This window comes from Cricetulus griseus, chromosome 2 (genome assembly GCF_003668045.3).
Source record: "Cricetulus griseus strain 17A/GY chromosome 2, alternate assembly CriGri-PICRH-1.0, whole genome shotgun sequence".
NCBI lineage: Eukaryota > Metazoa > Chordata > Mammalia > Rodentia > Cricetidae > Cricetulus > Cricetulus griseus.
Genome location: NC_048595.1, coordinates 348385053 through 348404866, shown reverse-complemented (window position 1 = coordinate 348404866; position 19814 = coordinate 348385053). Strand labels below are relative to the sequence as shown.

Here is a 19814-nt window from a genome sequence, read left to right as displayed (position 1 = left end):
ATTTTGTGGTAGACTGATTCCCATTTTTTTGAGGAGTCACCATACTGATTTCCAAAGTGGCTGTACAAGTTGGCACTCCCACCAGCAGTGGAGGAGTGTTCCCCTTTCTGCATATCCTCTCCAACATGAACTGTCATTGATGTTTTTGATTTTTGCCATTCTGACAGGAGTAAGATGGTATCTCAGAGTTGTTTTGATTTGCATTTCCCTGATGGCTAAGATGTTGAACACTTTCTTATGTGTCTTTCAGCCATTTTAGATTGCTCTATTGAGAATTGTCTATTTAGTTCTGTAACCCACTTTTTAATTAGAATGTTTGGTGTTTTGGAGACTAGTTTTTTGAGTTATTTGTATATTTTGGAGATCAGCCCTTTGTCAGATGTGGGGTTGGTGAATAAATTTTCCCAGTCTTTGGACTGCTGTTTTGTCTTGCTGATTGTGTTGATTGTTTTACAGAAACTTCTCATTTTCAGGGGTCCCAGTTATCAATTGTTGACCTCAGTGTCTTTGCTACTGGTGTAATGTTCAGGAAGAGGTCCCCTGTACCAATTAATCCAAGGGTACTTCCTACTCTGTCTTCTAATAGGATCAGTGTAGCTGGATTTTTGTTCAGAGCTTTGTTCCATTTTGACTTAAGTTTTGTGCAAGGCATTAGGATTGGGTCTAACTGCAGTCTTCTACATGTCTGCACCCAGTTATGCCAGCACCATTTGTTTAAGATATTCTTTTTGTTCCATTGTCTAAATTTGGATTGTTTGTCAAAAATCAGATGTTCATAGGTATGTGAGATAATATCAGGGTTTTCAATTCTATTCCATTGGTCTACCAGTCTATTTTTGTGCCAATCCCAAACTGCTTTCATGTAAAATAGCTTGAAGTCAGGGATTCATGCATCCAGAAGTTTATTGTATAGGGCTGTTTTGGCTATAATGGGTCTTTTGTTTCTCCATATAAAGTTGAGAATTGTTCTTTCAAGGTCTGTGAAGAATTGTGTTGGGATTTTGATGGGGATTGCATTGAATCTGTACATTGCTTTTGGCAACATTGCCATTTTTACTATGTTGATCCTACCTATCCAAAAGCATGGGAGATCTTTCCATTTTCTGGTATTTTCTTTAATTTCTTTCTTTAGAGACTCAAAATTCTTATGGTACAGGTCTTTCACTTTTTTGGTTACTGTTACCCAAAGGTATTTTATGTTGTTTGTGGCAATTGTAAATGGTGATGTTTCTCTGATTTCTTTCTCCACCAATGTGTCATCTGTATATAGTAGGGCTACAGATATTTTTGAGTTAATCTTGTATTCTGCCACTTTGCTGAAGGTGTTTATCAGTTGTAGGAATTCCCTGGTAGAGTTTTTTGGGTCACTAATGTAGACTATCCTATTGTCTGCAAATAGTGAGAGTTTGACTTCTTCCTTTCTGATTTGTATTCCCTTGATCCCCTTTTGTTGTCTTATTGCTCTAGCTAGGACTTCAAGGACAATATTGAAGAGGTATGGAGAGAGCCTTGTCTTGTCCCTGATTTTAGAGGAATTGGATTGAGTTTCTCTCCATTTATTTTGATGTTGGCTATTGGCTTGCTGTATATTGCTTTTATTATGTTGAGGTATGTTCCAGTTATCCCTGATTTCTCCAAGACCTTTATCATCAAGGCGTGTTGGATTTTTTCAAAGGCTTTTATGGCATCTAGTGAGATGATCATGTTTTTTTTTTTTCCCTCAGTCTGTTTACATGGTTGATTACATTGATGGATTTTTGTATGTTGAACCATCATGGTGGATGATTTTTCTGATATGATCTTTATTCAATTTGCTAGGATTTTATTGAGAATTTTTGCATCACTGTTCATGAGGGATATTGGTCTGTAGTTCTCTTTCTTAGTTGTGTCTTTGTGTGGTTTTGGTATCAAAGTTATTGTAGCCTCGTAAAAAGAGTTTGGCAATGTCCCTTCTGCTTCTATTTTGTGGAACAATTTGAGGAGTATTGGAATTAGCACTTCTTTGACTTTCTGGTCGAATTCTGCAATGAATCCATCTAGCCCTGGGCTTTTTTTGGTTGGGAGACTTTTGATGACTGCTTCTATTTCCTTAGATGTTATAGGTCTGTTTAAGTTGCTTATCTGTTCTTGATTCAATTTTGGTAAGTGATAACTGTCCAGAAAATTGTCAATTTCCTTTAAATTTTCAAATTTTGTGGAGTACAGTTTTTCAAAGTATGGCCTGAAGATTCTCTGGATTTCCTCAGTGTCTGTTGATATGTCCCCCTTTCATTTCTGAATTTGTTAATTTGCAGGATCTCTCTCTGCCTTTTGGTTAATTTGGATAATGGTTTGTCTATCTTGTTGATATTTTCGAAGAACCAACTCTTTGTTATATTGATTCTTTGAATTGTTTTCTTTGTTTTGACTTTATTGATTTCAGCCCTCAGTTTGATTATTTCCTATCAACTGCTTCTCCAGGGTGAATTTGCCTATATTTTTCTAGAGCTTTCAGCTGTGATCTCAAATCTCTGGTGTGGCTAGTTTCTTCATGTTAGCACTTAGAGGTATGAACTTTCCTCTTAGAACTGCTTTCAAGGTGTCCCATAAGTTTGGGTATTTTTTGTCAACATTTTCATTGAATTCTCGGAAGTCTTTAATTTCTTTCTTTATTTCTTCCTTAATCCAGGATGTTGGGAAATTATTTGTTAAATGTGGTTAGATTATTTCTACCTTTAGAACTTTTAAATCCAAATGTCTTGTTAAGCTTCCCCTTTGTAGTCATGTTTTATTTTATTTAGTTAAACAGATGTTCCTTTTTTAAAAAAAATGAAACCATAAAAGAATTCTTGCTCCTTTATGCGTTTTCATCATAATCATTACTGCTCATTAAAAGTTTCCTCTAATATATTTATTAACAAGTTAATTGTTTACTTTAGCAACACTCCAGAGTTTGACTTTTATATACTGGTTCACAATATATTGGGAGTATTCCCAGTAGTTTTTTTTTTTCTTTCTATGAAAAAGTTGCAAGATTCCAATATAATTTTAGTCAATAGAGAAATTCTGAATCATTAAGTATTATCTTTTCCTAACTTTAATGATTTTGCTATTAGGAACAGGAGGAACTTATTGTGGCTATTAGATTGGAAATAAAAATTTACAGCACAATTTTGGTTAAACTTTGTTTGTTTCTGAATTATGCATTATTTTCATTATTGGTCTGAGAGAATACATCACACCTGAGGGCACAAGGAGTCTTGTGCCAAGTCACCCTGAGTAATATGGGAAAAAGTTAATTAAACAAAAGTCCTGTTACAATATTTACACCACTTTCATTCTGCATATGCTATTTTGTTTTTAATTAACTTTCAGAACCCTTAAGCAAAAATATAATTTTATTTTCTTCTCAAAATGTTATTAGTAAGCAATGTATATGACCCTTGATTCAGACTAGAAATTCTTATGCATTTTACAGTAGATTTGGTGAAAAGGAAATATTTTTCTCATGTTCAAACAACATGGGGAAGTTTAGAATTTCACGATCAAATAAAATTTTGACTACTCTTTTTCAAGTTTAAGAAGTTACCTTTCATTCCTCATTTTTACTCTTCAGGTCATTGACTCATTGAGAACCATTGTTATCTTTGGTAAAGTAAGATTTAAGTTACATTGAGACATGAGTGTTTTGCAAAAGCTTTTGTTTACTCCATTGATTTGCTTATTTTGTGTGCTGTGGTATGCATGTGCATATATAATGATGTGATGGTGTACATGTTGAGGGCAAAGGAATACTAGGAATCTGTCCTCCAGTTTGTGATTCCCAACTTGTGGATTCAAGGTGTCTGAACCAACAGCAATTAACTTCACCTATGGAGGAGCCCTTTGTAGTTCATGCAGCACTTTAGTTAGATATCCATAAACAATTGTGAGTCTATGCATTTATTCCATGTTTTTATTTGTATAACTATGGCAGTGATATGTCATTGAATCTGGATGATCTATAAGCACTTGAAATACTCGCATAGTATACCTTCAAATTTGTTTTTCTATTTCATCAGCAGTTTGCCTATTTTAACTTATTTTGTATCCTCAAATAATTTAAAAACAATTATTACCAAGTTTATATAATATACCACTTTTCTGTAGCATTTGTATGATTTTAATCTGCAAAAGTACAGAAATGATGACACTTTAAATATTTCATTTAATAATATAATGACATATTATGGATATTCCACATATATTTTTACCAATGAGGTTCGAAATAAAAAAAAGCTTTTAGTAATTGGAATGAATTGCTATACTGTATAAGTTGCTGGAATGTATCAAACTACAGACTATCAGTTGTATAACTTATGTTCAACCATAAACCATCTCTTTTGTATTTTACAGTTAACTCCTTGGTGAGTTTTATTGTTAGTCTTATTTTCAGATTCATTGGATAGGGCCATAACAAGGCAATAGGGAAGAAAATGCTGGATGTATCTAAGTGCATTTCCACAGATGATTTGCCCAGATAGGACTTTGCTAATCCCCTTTGCAAGTATTAATACAATGAAATAGAGGATTAAAATTGACATCAGTGACCAAGGCATTGAGAAAAACTGCAGAGAACCTAGTAAAAATCCAGAAATGGTGGCTATGAAAGGAACATCAAAACTTATTTTGGTTTTCCATCTCACAGGAAAAAGGGAGAAAAGGAATCATAACTGTAGACAGAGAAGAGAAATAATATTCCAAATAAATAGTAAAACTATAAATACTTGATGTCATCATCATAGAGAAGTGGAGACTTGTTAAACTGTCTTTTTCCCTCTCAACTCTATCATCTATTTCACATTTCAAATATCATCCTTATACCAAAGATACTTTAATTCCAGGGAGTCAAAATTACTTAGAAAATAGAAGTCAGTCAGTCAAGGATGGTAAACACTGTTGCAAGGTATAAATACATCTAGAACAGCTAACATGTGATTATTTTGAAATGGAAAGGAATTCTATTTTTAATGAACATTGTTTTGGTAGTAAGTAAAATCATAGAACCTAAGGCTTCATTGGAATTACAATTCTGAGACTCCTACTAACTATCATTCTTGCAAAACACTGCACTGAGATGATAAGGAATAAATATAAGGTTGGCTTCATGAGCAAATAAGAATTGTGAAGTGACCAAGTTTAAAAGTAGCTTCATGAGTAATACCTTATTCCCATATACTTATATAATTTAATCTATTCCTTCATATACAACACAATTTTCTTACATTTTTGGTAAAAAATAATCAATGTACTTCAATTTGAATTCCAAAGGGCTTACTTTTCCATTCATTTTAGTAACTGCTTTCTCATCACAGAGCATATATTAGCCCTTCATTCACTTCCATTGTAATTTTTCCACGCTGAAAAAACATCTATGCATTTGTAACCATAGACTTTCCTAAAAAGTGAAAAAAAAGGAAAGTAAATCTAAATTCCAAATGTTATTTTTCAATTTACCCACAGAATGGGAAAAGATATTCACCAACCCCACATCTGACAGGGGGCTGATCATCAAAATATACAATGAACTCAAAAAGCTAACCACCAAACACCAAACAATGCAATTAATAGATGTAGTGCAGAACTAAATATAGAATTCTCAACAGAGGAATTAAAAATGGCTGAAAGACACTTAAGAAACTGCTCAACATCCTTAGCCATCAGGGAAATACAACTCAAAACCACTCTGAGATACCTTCTTACTCCTGTCAGAATGGCTAAAATCAATAACACCAATGACAATCTATGCTGAAAAGGATGTGGAGAAACATGAACTCTTCTCCATTGCTGTTGGGAGTGAAAACTTGTACAACTACTTTGGAAATCACTGTGGCAGCTTCTCAGGAAACCTGGAATCAGTCTACCTCAAGATCCAGCAATTCCTCTCTTGAGCATATACCCAAAGAATTCACACTCATAAAATAAGGACATATGTTCAATTCTGTTCATAGTAGCATTGTTTGTAATAGCCAGAACCTGGAAGCAACCTAGATACCCCTAACGTGAAGAATGGATAGAGAAAATGTGGTACATATATACAATGGAGTACTACTCAGCAGAAAAAAAGCAATGGAATCTTGAAATTCTCAGGCAAATGGATGGAACTAGAAGAAGCCATCCTGAAAGAGGTAACCCAATCAAAAAAAAAAAAAAGATAAACATGATATGTACTCATTTTTGATTTTTAGACATAGAGTGAAGGATCACTATTCTATGATCCACACTGCCAGAGAAGCTAGGAAACAAGGAGGACGCCAAGAGAATATTGCTTAGTCCCTCAGTGAAGGCAATGAAGACAAGAACCCTTGATAAAAGTGGGAGCCCAGGGGCATGGAGAAGAAAGTTGTTGATAAAGACTATAATCATGAAGAAATATGTAAATGAAGTGCCTAGTTTACCTAGGATTTTATAATAAGGAGCTGCATGTGGCTATATTTTATGAGAATATTTACACTTATTTGGTGAGAGAATTGCCCTGTGTATACTATTCTACAATATTCTTTGACTGTATCTTGAGCATCTAGAACTTACAGGAAGTTTTTGCAAACTAAATCCAATAGAACACTATGAAGGGCTTTCTACTCTGTATGTGTAAGCCTAAAAATATTTGATTTTAGGGAAAATACATTTACTTAAGGGAATTCATCTAACATTAAACTTACCTATTTTTTCTTTCTCTCTGACTATATTAAAGAAAATCTTAGTAAAGCATAGTGTTGTGCAATGTTATTTTAAGACATATTACATTTGTTTATGCTGTGAAATATGTGTTTGATGATGCAAAGGTGTGTTGCACTCGTTTAGGTTTCATTTGTTTAAGTCTGTGAAGCTGTGTGACTTTGCCTGTCAAAAACACCTGGGTGATCTAATAAAGAGCTGAATGACCAATATCTAGGCAGGAAAATGGATAGGCAGGGCTGGTGGGCATAGAGAGTAAATAATAGGAGAAATCTATGAGGAAAAGTTAAGGGAGTGAAAAGAGAATGAGAGAGGGCACCATGAGTCATCCACCCAGATACAAAACAAGCCATGGAATAAGAAGTAAAGAAAGGTATATAGAACAGTAAAAGATAAAAGCCCAAAGGCAAAAGGTAGATGGGATATTTAAGTTAAGCAAAGCTGGCTAGAAACAAGCCAAGCTAATGCTGGGCTTTCATAAGAAAAAAATAAATGTTCACAAATTTATTTGGGAGCTGGGTGGCAGGCCCCCAGAGAGCAAAAGAATAAAAACAGGAATGATAAAAACAAAAGGGGAGTGTGACAAAGAATAGGCAAAATATTTGTCTGTTGACATTAAACTTATGTAGTGACACATATTTTAAAGTTTGGCTTATGTGAACAAGAATTTACATAATTTTTTCATTCCATGATTCCTGCTCTTGTGAAACCTTTTGCACTCAAAGTGACAAGATAAGAATAGCAGAAGGTAGTAAGTGCTAGAAATGTAGTTAAATGAATCATAAATGGATTTTTTTTAAAAAATCACCTCTAATGGTTACTTACCCTACACATGACTTCATTTATCCTACACAAAAAAATAAGGATAATATTTGTTATTCATAAAACTTTTTAATATGTCACCTCATTTATCTCTATCCCTCTCTGTGACCAAGAGATATAAAAAATATAGATAAATTACAAAATCTTCAAGCCTGGCACTCAATTTTAGATATAGAATCTGATATACCCAATGGCTTGAAATTTTGCTATTTCAAGCTGTTAGAGGAGTTGCAACATTTCACAAGCTAGAACTGAACATTCTGGAATTTTGCCACACTTAAGTTCCTAAAAATATAATGATAGCATATAAGGACAGACTGAAGAAGTAGATACTTTATGTAATTGCTGCTGCAGTACAATATGGATTCTGAATGGCAGTAGTGTTAAGTGCATTAACTTTAATGAAGAAGTTAGAAATGGCCTCTTCACAACCTTATTTGGATAACACTGCTTTTCAATGGCCCTCACACTGTCCTTGAGATTCGAATGATGCATGTGAAGGATTTTTCAGAGTTAAGAGAGGATTAGATGAAGGAAATTAATTAAAACTCCCTTGCAACATTTTCCCCTGGAGGTATTGAATATGCTGAAGTGGTGTGACAGAGTACCATTCTCTCAATACATCTTCTCATTAAATAACTCCATTGTGTTTAAACACATAGCCGCATATTTTAATTAGACTATAATTTTTCTCCATGTATTTTTATGCTAACTCCTCCAAACCATCACTACCTCCATGATTTTTAATTACCTGTTAGCTTTCCCTAGTAAGACTCTCACTAAGTAAGTTTCAGAGCATATCAGTTCATCAGTTTGAAAACTGAATGGCATTAGGATAACATATTAAGTATCTGACAATTGTTCCACTGCTTATAGGTATATAAATGTACCTGTATAATTTCCTAAAACTGTGTGTGTAGCTGTGAGTAGCACACTATGATACCAGAGAGAGTAAATATATGCAGATAATCTTAATAATTGTTGTTATAAGACTTTAGAAACCCAAAGAAGCTAGGAGGTGGTGGCACACACCTTTAATCCAAGCACGCACAAGGCAGAGACAGGCAGACACATCTCTAAGTTCAAGACCAGCATTGTAAACAGAGAGAGGTCCAGGACATCTGGGGATACACAAAGACATCCTTTCTCAAAAATAAAAAAAGGGAAAGGAAGAAAATAAAAAGAAACCCTAATGATTGAATGGTTGTGGTGTTTTTGATTGTTTTTTCTTAAATTCTCAAAACTATAATTTACTCTAAGGAAAACATTATTATCTCATATGCAATACTTTTAGAATTAAAGATAATCCCATATGAAATTGCAGCTTACATTTTTGTAATTCTAGACATGGAAAGTCAGAAACCTTGGAATATTTGGGGTCTGCTTGTCATCCAACATATCATAATTCACAAGTTCCATACATTCCGGAGACCATGACTCTCATGTCAGTAAAATTGTAGACCACATTAGGAAGAGAACCAGTGGTTGATTTCTGTTTTAACTACAAAACATTCATTCATATGTTCAAGTAATAAAAGCTCTATGTCCATGACACAATCATATATAAGCTACGATAATATTTGCAAGTAAAAAGTCGCATTTCTTAAAAATATACTGAATACCTTTAACAATGTTGTGCAAAATCAAAATTCTGCCCTCTGGATAAGACATGATTGTTAAACTTTGACTTCCTAGTGGCTGTTGTTAATTACAGAAGACTTTTGCAACATCAAGCCAATAAAAAATTCCAGCATGGATCAGAGAGATCTGACACCCAACCTCTAATAAGGAAGTACTTGAAGTTGAATTCTAGTTGAGGGAAACCCACTTTCTTTAAGAATACATTAAAGATTATATATACATATATATATATACATGTATATATATATATATATATATATACATGTATATATATATGTATATATAATTTTCAAAGAAAAACTAAAAAGGATTTGTGGGATGTAATCGTTTAAAACTTTATGTGTTCATATAATTAAATATACATTTATATTTTAAAATTAGTCATAAGCTTGCTTCACATGTCTATCCCTGGCCCCAAGCAACCTCCATAAGCCCTCACCCCATCCCCTTTCTGCTCCCCAGGGAGAGTGAAGCCCTCCATAGGGTATCTCTAAAGTCTGTCAAATCATCCCAGGCAGGACCTAGGCCCTCTTACATGTGTCCAGACTGAGAGAGCATCCCTCCATGTGGAGTGGGCTCCCAAAGTCCATTTGTGGGCCAGGGATAAATAACAGTCTACTACCCGATGAACCATAGATTATCAGGGTCTCTTCACTGACACTCACGTTCAAGGGGTCTGGATCAGTCCCATACTGGTATCTCAGCCATCAGTATGGCGACCTTGAACTAACCCTTGTTCAGGTCAGCTGTTTCTGTGGATTTCACCAGCCCGGTCCTGAACCCATCGCTCATCATTCATCCCTCTCAGCAACTGGGTTCAAGGAGTTCAGTTCAGTGTTTATCTTGGGTGTCTCCCTCTGCTTGTATCAAACACTGGATGAAGGCTGTAGGATGGCATATAAGGTAGTCATCAATCTCATTATCAGAAAAGGTTATTTAAGGTAGCCTCTCCACTATTGCTTAGATTGCCAGTTGCTGTCATCCTTGTAGATCTCTGGAAATCTCCCTAGTGCCAGATTTCTTTTTGAACCTGTGGTGGCTCTGGCACCCTTTATTATGATATCTTTATTATGATATCTCTTATCTTGCTCTCCTCTATCCTTCTCCTGACTCAAACTTCTTGCTCCCCCATGTTCTCCTCTCAGCTCCTCTTCTCTCCTTCTTTTACTCCCATCTCCCTCCACCTGCCCCCCATTCTCCCGATTTGCTTAGGAGATCCTGTAAGATTTCCCTTCTCTCAGGTACCATGCATGTCTCTCTTAAGGTCCTCCCAGTTACCCAAACTCTCTGATGGTAGGATTGTAGGCTGGCAATCCCCTGATTCATGTCTAAAATCCATAAATGAGTGAGTAATTACCATGTTTGCCTTTTTGTGACTGGGTTACCTCACTCTGGATGGTTTCTTCTACTACCATCCATTTGCCTACAAATTTCAAGATTTCTTTGTTGTTTTATTTCTGCTGAGTAGTACTCTATTGTGTAAATGTACCACATTTTTTCTATCCATTCTTCAGGTGCGGGGCATCCTGGTTGCTTCTAGATAATGGCTGTTATAAATAAAGCTGCTAAAACATAGTTGAACAAATGTCATTATTGTATGAATGTGAATATTTTGGGTATATTCCAAGGAGTACAATTGCTGGGTCTTGTAGTAGACTGATATCCATTTTCCACAGGAATCTCAAAACTGATTTCCAAATTTGGCTCCACCATCTGCAGAGGAGTGCTCCCTTTTCTCTACATACTCTCCAGCTTAAACTGTCATGGGTGTTTTCTATTTTAGCCATTGTGACAGGAGTAAGACTGTATCAGAGAAACATAACACTTTACAGTTGCCACAAGCAACATAAAATATCTTGGGGTAATGCTAACCAAACAGGTGAAAGGCCTGTATGACAAGAAACTTGAATCATTAAAAAAGAAATTAAGGAACATACCAGAAAATGTAAAGATCTCCCATATTCTTGAATAGGTAGAATAAACATAGTAAAAATGGCAATCTTGCCAAAAGTGCCAAAATCAATCTACAGATTCAATGCAATCCTCAGCAAAATATTGACACAATTCTTCACAGACCTTGAAAGGAAAATACTCAACTTTATATGGAAAAACAAAAGACCCAGGATAGCCAAAACAACACTGTACAATTAAAGGACCTTCTGGAGGCATCACCATTCCTGACTTGAAGCTATGCTATAGAACTATAGTCATGAGAACAGCTTGGTATTGGCACAAAGACAGACAGACACAAAAACCAATGGAATCAAATTGAAGTTCCTGATATGAACCCACACACCTATGAACACCTGATATTTGACACAGAAACTAAAACTATACAATGGAAAAAAGAAAGCATCATCAACAAATGGTGCTAACATAACTGGATGACAGCATGTAGAAGATTGCAGATAAATCCATATCTATCACCATGCACAAATCTGAAGTCCAAATGGATCAAAATCCTCAACATAAATCCAGCCACACTGAACCTCTTAGAAGACAAAGTGGGAAGCACCCTTGAATGAATTGGTATAGGAGACTGCTTCTTGAGGATAACACCAGTAGCACAGACACTGAAATTGACAATTAATAAATGGGATCTCCTGAAACTGAAAAGTTTCTGTAAGGCAAAAGATACAGTCAGAAATACAAAAATGGCACATTTGACAAAGGACTGATTGTTACGATAAATCTTTTTGCCAAAAGCCGCCGGAGCCCCACCACCACGTGGGCGCTCTACGCCAGCCGCCTGCCTGAGTTAGGGCCCCAATTAATGTGCAGAGAGACTTATATTAGGTACAAAGCTGCTTGGCCAATGACTAGGATTCTCATTTGTTAGCTCAGTTTTAATTACCATATATCTATATATTTTATGGGACTTATCTTATCAGACGCCTTATTGGCATCCCTCCTTGCTGGTGAATCACATCGTGCCACTGGAGCAGGAGCCTAGGGGAAAAAAAGAGCGACATTTCCTTTTTCCTCTTCTTAAATATGAGTCTCCTTGCTATGTCACTTCCTGTCTAGAACACCACTTCTCTACTACATTTCCCAGAATCCTCTTTGACTCCTAGTCCAGCCTACCCTTCTGTCTCATTGGCCAAGCAAATACTTTATTTATAAACATACACAGAAGTATTTCCCCCATCAGCTGATCTCCAAAATCTACAAGTAACTCAAGAAGCTAGACCCCAAATCACCAAATAATAAAATTAAAAAGTGGGGTTACAGAACTAAATAGACAATTCTCAATAGAGGAATCTAAAATTGCTGAAAGACACATAAGAAAGTTCTCAACATCCTTAGCCATCAGGGAAATGCAAATCAAATAAATATATATTTTTTATTTTTCTTAATTACCTCAATCAAACAGAAAATCCCAGGGTTATTAGATTGTGATGATTCCACTTTTCTTGTTTGGAAAGTGGATATAGACCCCACCTTTTTACTACACAAGACTCCTTTTAGAATTTTTTTTTCATAAAGATAATTTTTCTATACATAGTATGATTAGGGTAATCAAAACTCAATCTAGAAAATGAGAAATACAGCATGTACTCCTAGTGATAACCTTAGTAATAAGTATATAATTATGGTAAAATTAGTAATATTCTTACATTGAGAAAGAAATAGCTCTTGCTCATGCACAGTAACTGAATCCATGTTGTATCTGATAACATAGGATAGGAGCAGAGTTCAATATGTGAGCCCTTTTCTACTATGTGAAATTACTGGGTTGATTCTCAGTTCCAGAAACAAAAATAGAATGCTCATCATCTGTAAACAAAACCAACAAAGTATCAAAATTATTCCCAATTTTCCTAATCCAATCCTGTGTTATTTCCCTATTTGAAATACTTTATTCCCTATTAAATATTTATTTCCCTGTTGAGTACTTTATTCAATTGAATTTTTTACCTTAAACTTAGTGATATTATATGTGTATATATATAGTCATTTGCCACACTTACATATATATGATTTATATCAAATATATTGTCATTTGTCATTTCTGATGTTTTATTTCATATCAATCTGTGTATTTTCATCTCTATTAAAAATTTGATGAAATAATGAAAAATATTTTATGAATAAGTAGTATTTCAAGACTTATTCATGCTATACTTTATTCATCATTTACCCATTAGTTGATAAATGGGTTTATGATTTGTGATAGGCAATCTTGATTATTATCAGCTGTTTTTCAAACAGGCAATACTGACTCATAGTACCACAAGTAGTATAAAGAGTTCCTTGTCCACATACTCATCATGATCATTATTTTTGTCTCTTTATTGGTGACAATTCTAAATTAGGTATGATGATTACTTATTAAGAAGACACTCTGTCAGTCTAGAAACAAAAGGGAGAGCCTAAGCCCTGATCCAAATGATATGACAGATTTTGAAGATCTACCATGAAAGGTCTTACTTTCCCTGGGAAGTAGAAAGTGGATGGGATAGGGGGTTAGTAGGGGCCAAGGGAGAAGGGGAGGGAAAACTGGGATTGACATATAAAACAAGCTTGTTTCTAATTTAAATTAAAAAAGAAATTAGTTTTTATATAGTTAATTTTTATTTTATATTTAACAAAATATTTATTGAGGCATTCTAATTTTTTAAAATACATTTTTATTTAAATTCATATTCTAATTCCAGATCCATCTCCCTGTCCCTCCTGTCTTCCCATGCCCCCCACCAGGCCCCCATCTCATCCCTATCCACTTCCTATGGAGTGTGAGGCCTCCCATGAAGGATCATTAAAGTCTGACCCATCATTTGCCACAGGACCTAGGCTGAGAGTGTAGCCCTCTATAAGGAATAGGCTCCCAAAAGCCCATTCATGCCCTGCTGTTCCCCCGGCTGTCAGACTATGATCCACTTGCTCAGGTCAGCTGTTTCTGTACGTTTCCCCAGCATGGTCTTGACCCCTTTGCTCATCACCTGTCCCTCTACAACTGCATTTCAGGCATTCAGCTCCAACTAACAATCTAAGGAATAGTGGAGAGGCTAACTTCAATGCCCTTCCATATAATGAGATTGATGATTACCTTATATGCCATCATAGACCATTCATCTAGTAGCTGATGAAAGTAGAAGCAGAGATCCACAGCCAAGCACTAAAGAATTCTAATTTTAAGTTATTGTATTTATTCCATGGAAACTTTATACATATATAAGTATAATTTTATAACACAATCTTTATTAAATACTATACTTTTTTTCTTTTGTTTTTCCTTGTTTATTTAATATGTTGACCTCAGTTCCCCTGTCTCCTCTCCTGCCAGTCTCTCCCCATTATCTTTCCCTGAATCCCATCCTCCTCCTTTCTATACAGAAAAAGGCAGGCTTCAGATAGATATCAACAAAACATGGCATATCAAGTTGTAATAAGACTAATGACCTCGTTTTATAATGAGGCTTGGAAAGGCAACCCAGTATTAGGAATAATGTCATTAAACACAGCAAAAGAGACCAATACAGTCCTCCATCCCACTGTTAAAAGTCCTACCAGAAGACAAAACTAACATCCATCTCATATAGGCAGAGGGCCTTGGTCAGTCCAATGCAGGCTCTGCAGTTTTCTACTCAGTCTCTGTGAACTTCTATGAGTCTGTTAGTTGGTTCTGTGGGTTTTCTTGTGATATCCTTAACAGCCCTGTCTCCTACAATCCTTCATCCTTCTCTTCAAAAGGAAAAATCCTATTGGAAAGGGATTCATTTCAGGGTCAGGAAGAAACCTGGTGCAAGGGAAACTCCCAAGAATCTACATGGATGACCTTAGCTAACACTCCTAGTAAAAGGGGATATGTAGCCTGAACTGGCACCTCTTGTGAGAAATCAAGACCACCAATGGAGGGATTGGGAAACCAAGCCAGCCATATAACCTCAAGCTACATTCAGTCTGTCCTCCATATAGGATGTGCTAGGGCAAGAGTGGCACAAAGTTTGTAGGATGGAAAGGTAGAATAGAATAAATGGATAGCTCAGTCAATTTTTCTTTAAATAATGAAAATGTCTATTCACAAATCATCCAGAAATTCAGACCAAACATACCAATAACAGATATAGATAATGGAGAAGAAACCCAGGTCAAGGGCACAGAAACGTTTGAACAAAATCATTTAAAAACTCTCTGAAATCTAAAGGAAGAGATGATCATAAACACATAACAAGCATAAAAAACACAAAGTAGACATGATAAGAAAAGTTTTAAAAAATGAAAAAATAAGCATCCTGTTTTAGGCTTCATATTTTGACACTGGGTAATATTAGCAATTATCAACAAGGGTGAATCATCTAGTAAGGCAGAGATTTATTGTGTCAAGTATGAGGTCATAAGTAAATGGTGTTTCAGAATGACAGCCTTCCTACCAGCTTGTAGATGGTTAAACATAACAATGAGGACAGTGTCCCAACACACATAATTATTGCCAAATAGCAGCTCTGATATCAAGAATGAGTTACATAATTTTGAGTCAATGGCCAAAGTTGTCTCATACATCCCATAAACAGGACACACTACTGATAAAATTTGTAGTTGCCCTACAGAACTAATGTTAAGACTCCATCATAGAAAACTCCATATAATTATATCATCAAACATGGAGAAGTCAAACTTGTACTCAATTATAACCTTTACCTCTCCTAATTGGAGTTCATATTGCTAGTGGTTCTATACACACTACTAGGGGAGAAAGCACTCATCAGTCTTATAGCTATGAACAACTCCTAGTACTCCAAAATAGATCCACAAGTTAGGGATTAAGCAATAAAATGCATGAGTGTTTAGGCACGTTGCTCATTCAAATATCCTCACCGTATGAGATGCTTAGTGAGCAGTTTTCACGTTATTCCCACTAGTGTAATAGTGGCACAAAGGTTACTGAAGAAACTAGCTCCATTTTTATTGGGTTTAAGCCTTGCAGCCTTAAATCTGAATATGCAGCCCATTCTAGATGTACTAATGAGACCAGTATCTTAAGATTATATAGGTCATGGTACCAAGAAGAAAGCCTACTATTATCCTGCTATATGAATATTGCAATAAATATACTGATGTCATAACCCTAAATCAGTGCAATGTTGAACCCTTATCACAGAAGATCATCTTTCATCATAGGGCAGATAACACATAGACGCATAATTTCACAATGTGTAAAGAATCAGAGATTTTCAGGTACTCAACCCTAAATGAGAAATGATTATTTATTTTATTTTGAAATTCAGTTACATATATTTTAGTCTGTTTAATGTCATAATGCTTTCAGGGTTCATCACTTGGTATTGGACAATCAATTGCTGTGCTTTTCCCTTGGGAAGACTGTTTTCTCCTACTGAGAATTCTTTGGTTGCTTGTAGATTCTCTGTACGTACCTTCGGAGGTGCCATTAGTTCCTGCTACCATGTCTATTGTTCCCCTTATTCAGCTCATGTTTGTGCAGTTACGTTGGTGAGACTTCATGAGTACAGATTCTGACATTCTTTTTTTGTCAAAACGTCACAGAAACTTTCTTTTCCTCCATCTCTTGTACTGTTTTTATCTCTATTTTATAGTACTCCCTGAGATTAAAGTACAAGAGTTCTATTGTAAATGTATCCACTTGGACTGTGATTCACAACTCTGAATTTTGATTGGCTGTAGGTTTTTGTTTTGGGTTGTTTTGTAATGGTCTCTATTTGTGATAAGGAGAAGTTTTCTTGATGCAGTGTGAAGACTACACTTATCTGTCAGAGTATGAACAAATACTTCTTAGCTATGTTTAACCTGTGTTCGTAAAATGATGGCTTTAGGTTTTCCTACCAGATTCTTGTCTTTACTTCCCCCTTGGTGATTCTGGGTTTCCCATAGTACACATGATCTTCTTGTTATGCAGGTCTTAAAAACAATTATATACCTATTGTTTACAGACAATGTATGTGGCCCGCTAATGCTCCCTTATGGTTCTTGTGCTTGGCTCCTCACTGATGTGGTCCAAAGGCATTACATATGACTAGAACTCTGATTGTTTCCTTCCTTTTTAAATAGCTTGGCACATTCTAGGACCATAAAAGCTAGTCCTTAGGAAAAGGGCCTTCTTGTCAGTTTCAACTCAGGTATCTATGTTCCCCAGTGTCTGAACTATATGGTGGACTCATCAACAGGGACTTATACAACCTCTGAGGGTCAACCAAGGAAAATTGCTGTACTAAGGAGTCTCTTTGACAACATTGGCCAATAACACAATAGAATTCTAATGCCTGGTGTCGGAGTTTCTGCAACACCTTCCTGACTTCCTGAATATTAATATATTTATTTTTGTCCATGGTAGGAGGTAGTTAACTAATATCAACCTTTACATATTATGTATATGGAGTTTACCATTTAAGTTTGTTGAGCCGGGCATTGGTGCACGCCTTTAATCCCAGCACTAGGGAGGCAAAAGCAGGTGGATTTCTGTGAGTTTGAGGCCATTCTTGTCTATAAGACCTAGTTCCAGGACAGCCTCCAAAGTCACAGAGAAACCCTGTCTTGAAAAACCAAGAAAAAAAATAGTTTGTTGAATTATCTTTTTCTTTAAGATAGGATTTGATGAAGTTCAGTGGCTATAGCTCTATGAGCTTTTATTCTTTTTTTGTGATCTCTTTTCTACTTCAATGGACTTTTGGTCAGTTCCTTTAACACTGTCATGCTCATTTTATTAATAAATTTTATGAAGGTAATTTGAAATCAGACACTAAGATAACCATGGTATAATTCTTCTAATCAGATTGATTTTGAATTAGCACAAATGTTTCTAGATTTTATATTTTGTGAAGAATTTCATTGGGATTATATTTGAATCACGGGTATTTTTTTGATAAAAGGGTGTGTGTGTGTGTGTGTGTGTGTATGTGTGTGTTTGATGTGCCTTCAAGTGTGTATATATATATGTGTTGATACATGGGTTGGCCAATGTGCAAGTTTTAGGAGGGCAGAAAAGTTTCTCTGTCCTCTGGTACAAACTTTTATCATGAGACAGAGTATCTTGTTGAACATGGGGTATGCTGATTAAATGATCATTGATTAATTCTGAGTTGCCAGTTAGGTAGCAGTCTCCTATTAAAGGAAATAAAAGGACTTCCCATTGGATTCCATTCTCTTCTGCCCCAAGAGCCTGCATGAAGAAGGCTGCATTGTGGATATGCCCTGTGTCTCATTATCTGTGGGTGACAGTGCTTGAATATCTGTCCATCTGTTGTCTTTTCTCAAAGAGTTTTACTGCCTTTATTGATCAGCAAAGAACACATATTATGGAAAGGAATAAGGAACACTTTACAAAATTCTTTAACAAATTTTACAACATATTATGTCACTGACTCCAACTGACCCCATGTTACCCAGAGAACAGAGATGTACAAACATCAATGTTTATCAAATCAATTTCCAAATGTTATGTTTAACACTTATGGCACAAAATTATAGAAGATTGCATTCAACCTTTTTATCCAAAGTTTTCAGCAAATGTTAGACATGCATTGCTCTGGGTCAGAGGCATGAAAGAGTCCATAATTTAAGATAATAGTCATGCATTATCTTAGGTTGCAAAACTTGGTCAAAGGAAAATTCCAAGGTCATTAAAGTTGACTGTTTTGTTGTAACCTTAAAAGTAGCTTAAATCAACAGGTTGAGAATACTACAGGATAACAGTCTAAATCCAAATAAACTTAAGGTTTATTATGAACTATGGCTGTGAGGTTCAGCAAAAGTTCCAATCTTTTAGAATGTAAGAAATATTTTTATATTTCTTTATTATAGAAAGGAGACCATACTTATGTAGGTTAGTTGAGCAGCAAGCCCCCAGTATCTATCTCCTTCCATCTCCTGGTACATAGGATACACTGATGGGTGGTCATGTTAGATGTAATTAGCCAAAAGTTTAGGGAATTGAAACTTGGGTATTTACACTTAATGGGGTAAATACTTTTATATTCAATATCCTGCGTGGTTTTGATCTACAAACCTAACTGAGACAATGATGGAAATTAGAAAGGATTGTTCCACAGAAACAGGTACAGAACAGCTGGGATCAAGTGGGCTTTCCAGGTTGTAATGGTGGTGAATCTGATAATTCACAACCTGAAACCTCAGAACATTTACTATGCACAGCCCTGCAGGGCATTAGCTAGTCTCAACAGGAGGTCTCTGAGCAAGTGTTCAGGTTGACAGGAAGGAGGAATCTCAGGTGGATGATGCTTTCTGCTTTTGCACACCTACCACATGAAGTCTTTGCCAATTCTTTAGCCTTTAATATTCTCATTGATCTGAGTGAGGCATCAGATTCCTGACACTATTTCACACTTACTCGGGATGCTTCTTCAGCCCCTTACACTGAGTCACTGAGTCAGTCCTTTTGGTTAATCATGCTTCGTGTTTTTTGTTTTTTGCTTTGTCTTCAACTTGCGAGAGATATTATGCTCATCTTCTCAGTATAGTATCCAGTCCTTATTGGTGTGAATATAGAGATTCTTGTATATGGAATTTATTTATTCTACATTATTAAAATTCATTATTAGGCTTATAAGATTTTTGTCCCCTGGGAGAATCCTTAGAGTACTTTATGCATACAAATGCATCTTTCAACAAGGGTGATACACTTTCTCTTCTATTTTTATTCCTTTTGCTTAATTTTTTTT

The 19814-nt window shown here is 35.6% G+C and overlaps 1 long non-coding RNA gene across 2 annotated transcripts; it reads right to left on the bottom strand.

Annotated features, from left to right (window-relative positions):
• Positions 1-2980: 2980 nt before the first annotated feature.
• Positions 2981-11156, bottom strand: LOC113834127. 2 transcript variants are annotated; one of them, XR_003482424.2, is made up of 3 exons: positions 9825-10555; positions 7522-8639; positions 2981-5416 (listed from the first exon to the last, which is right to left on the bottom strand). It is a non-coding gene; the product is annotated as an uncharacterized LOC113834127 (long non-coding RNA). The 2 variants fall into 2 exon arrangements; XR_004768576.1 differs by lacking the exon at positions 2981-5416 and adding an exon at positions 11097-11156 and having other exon boundaries at positions 7200-8639; positions 9825-10043.
• Positions 11157-19814: the final 8658 nt, after the last annotated feature.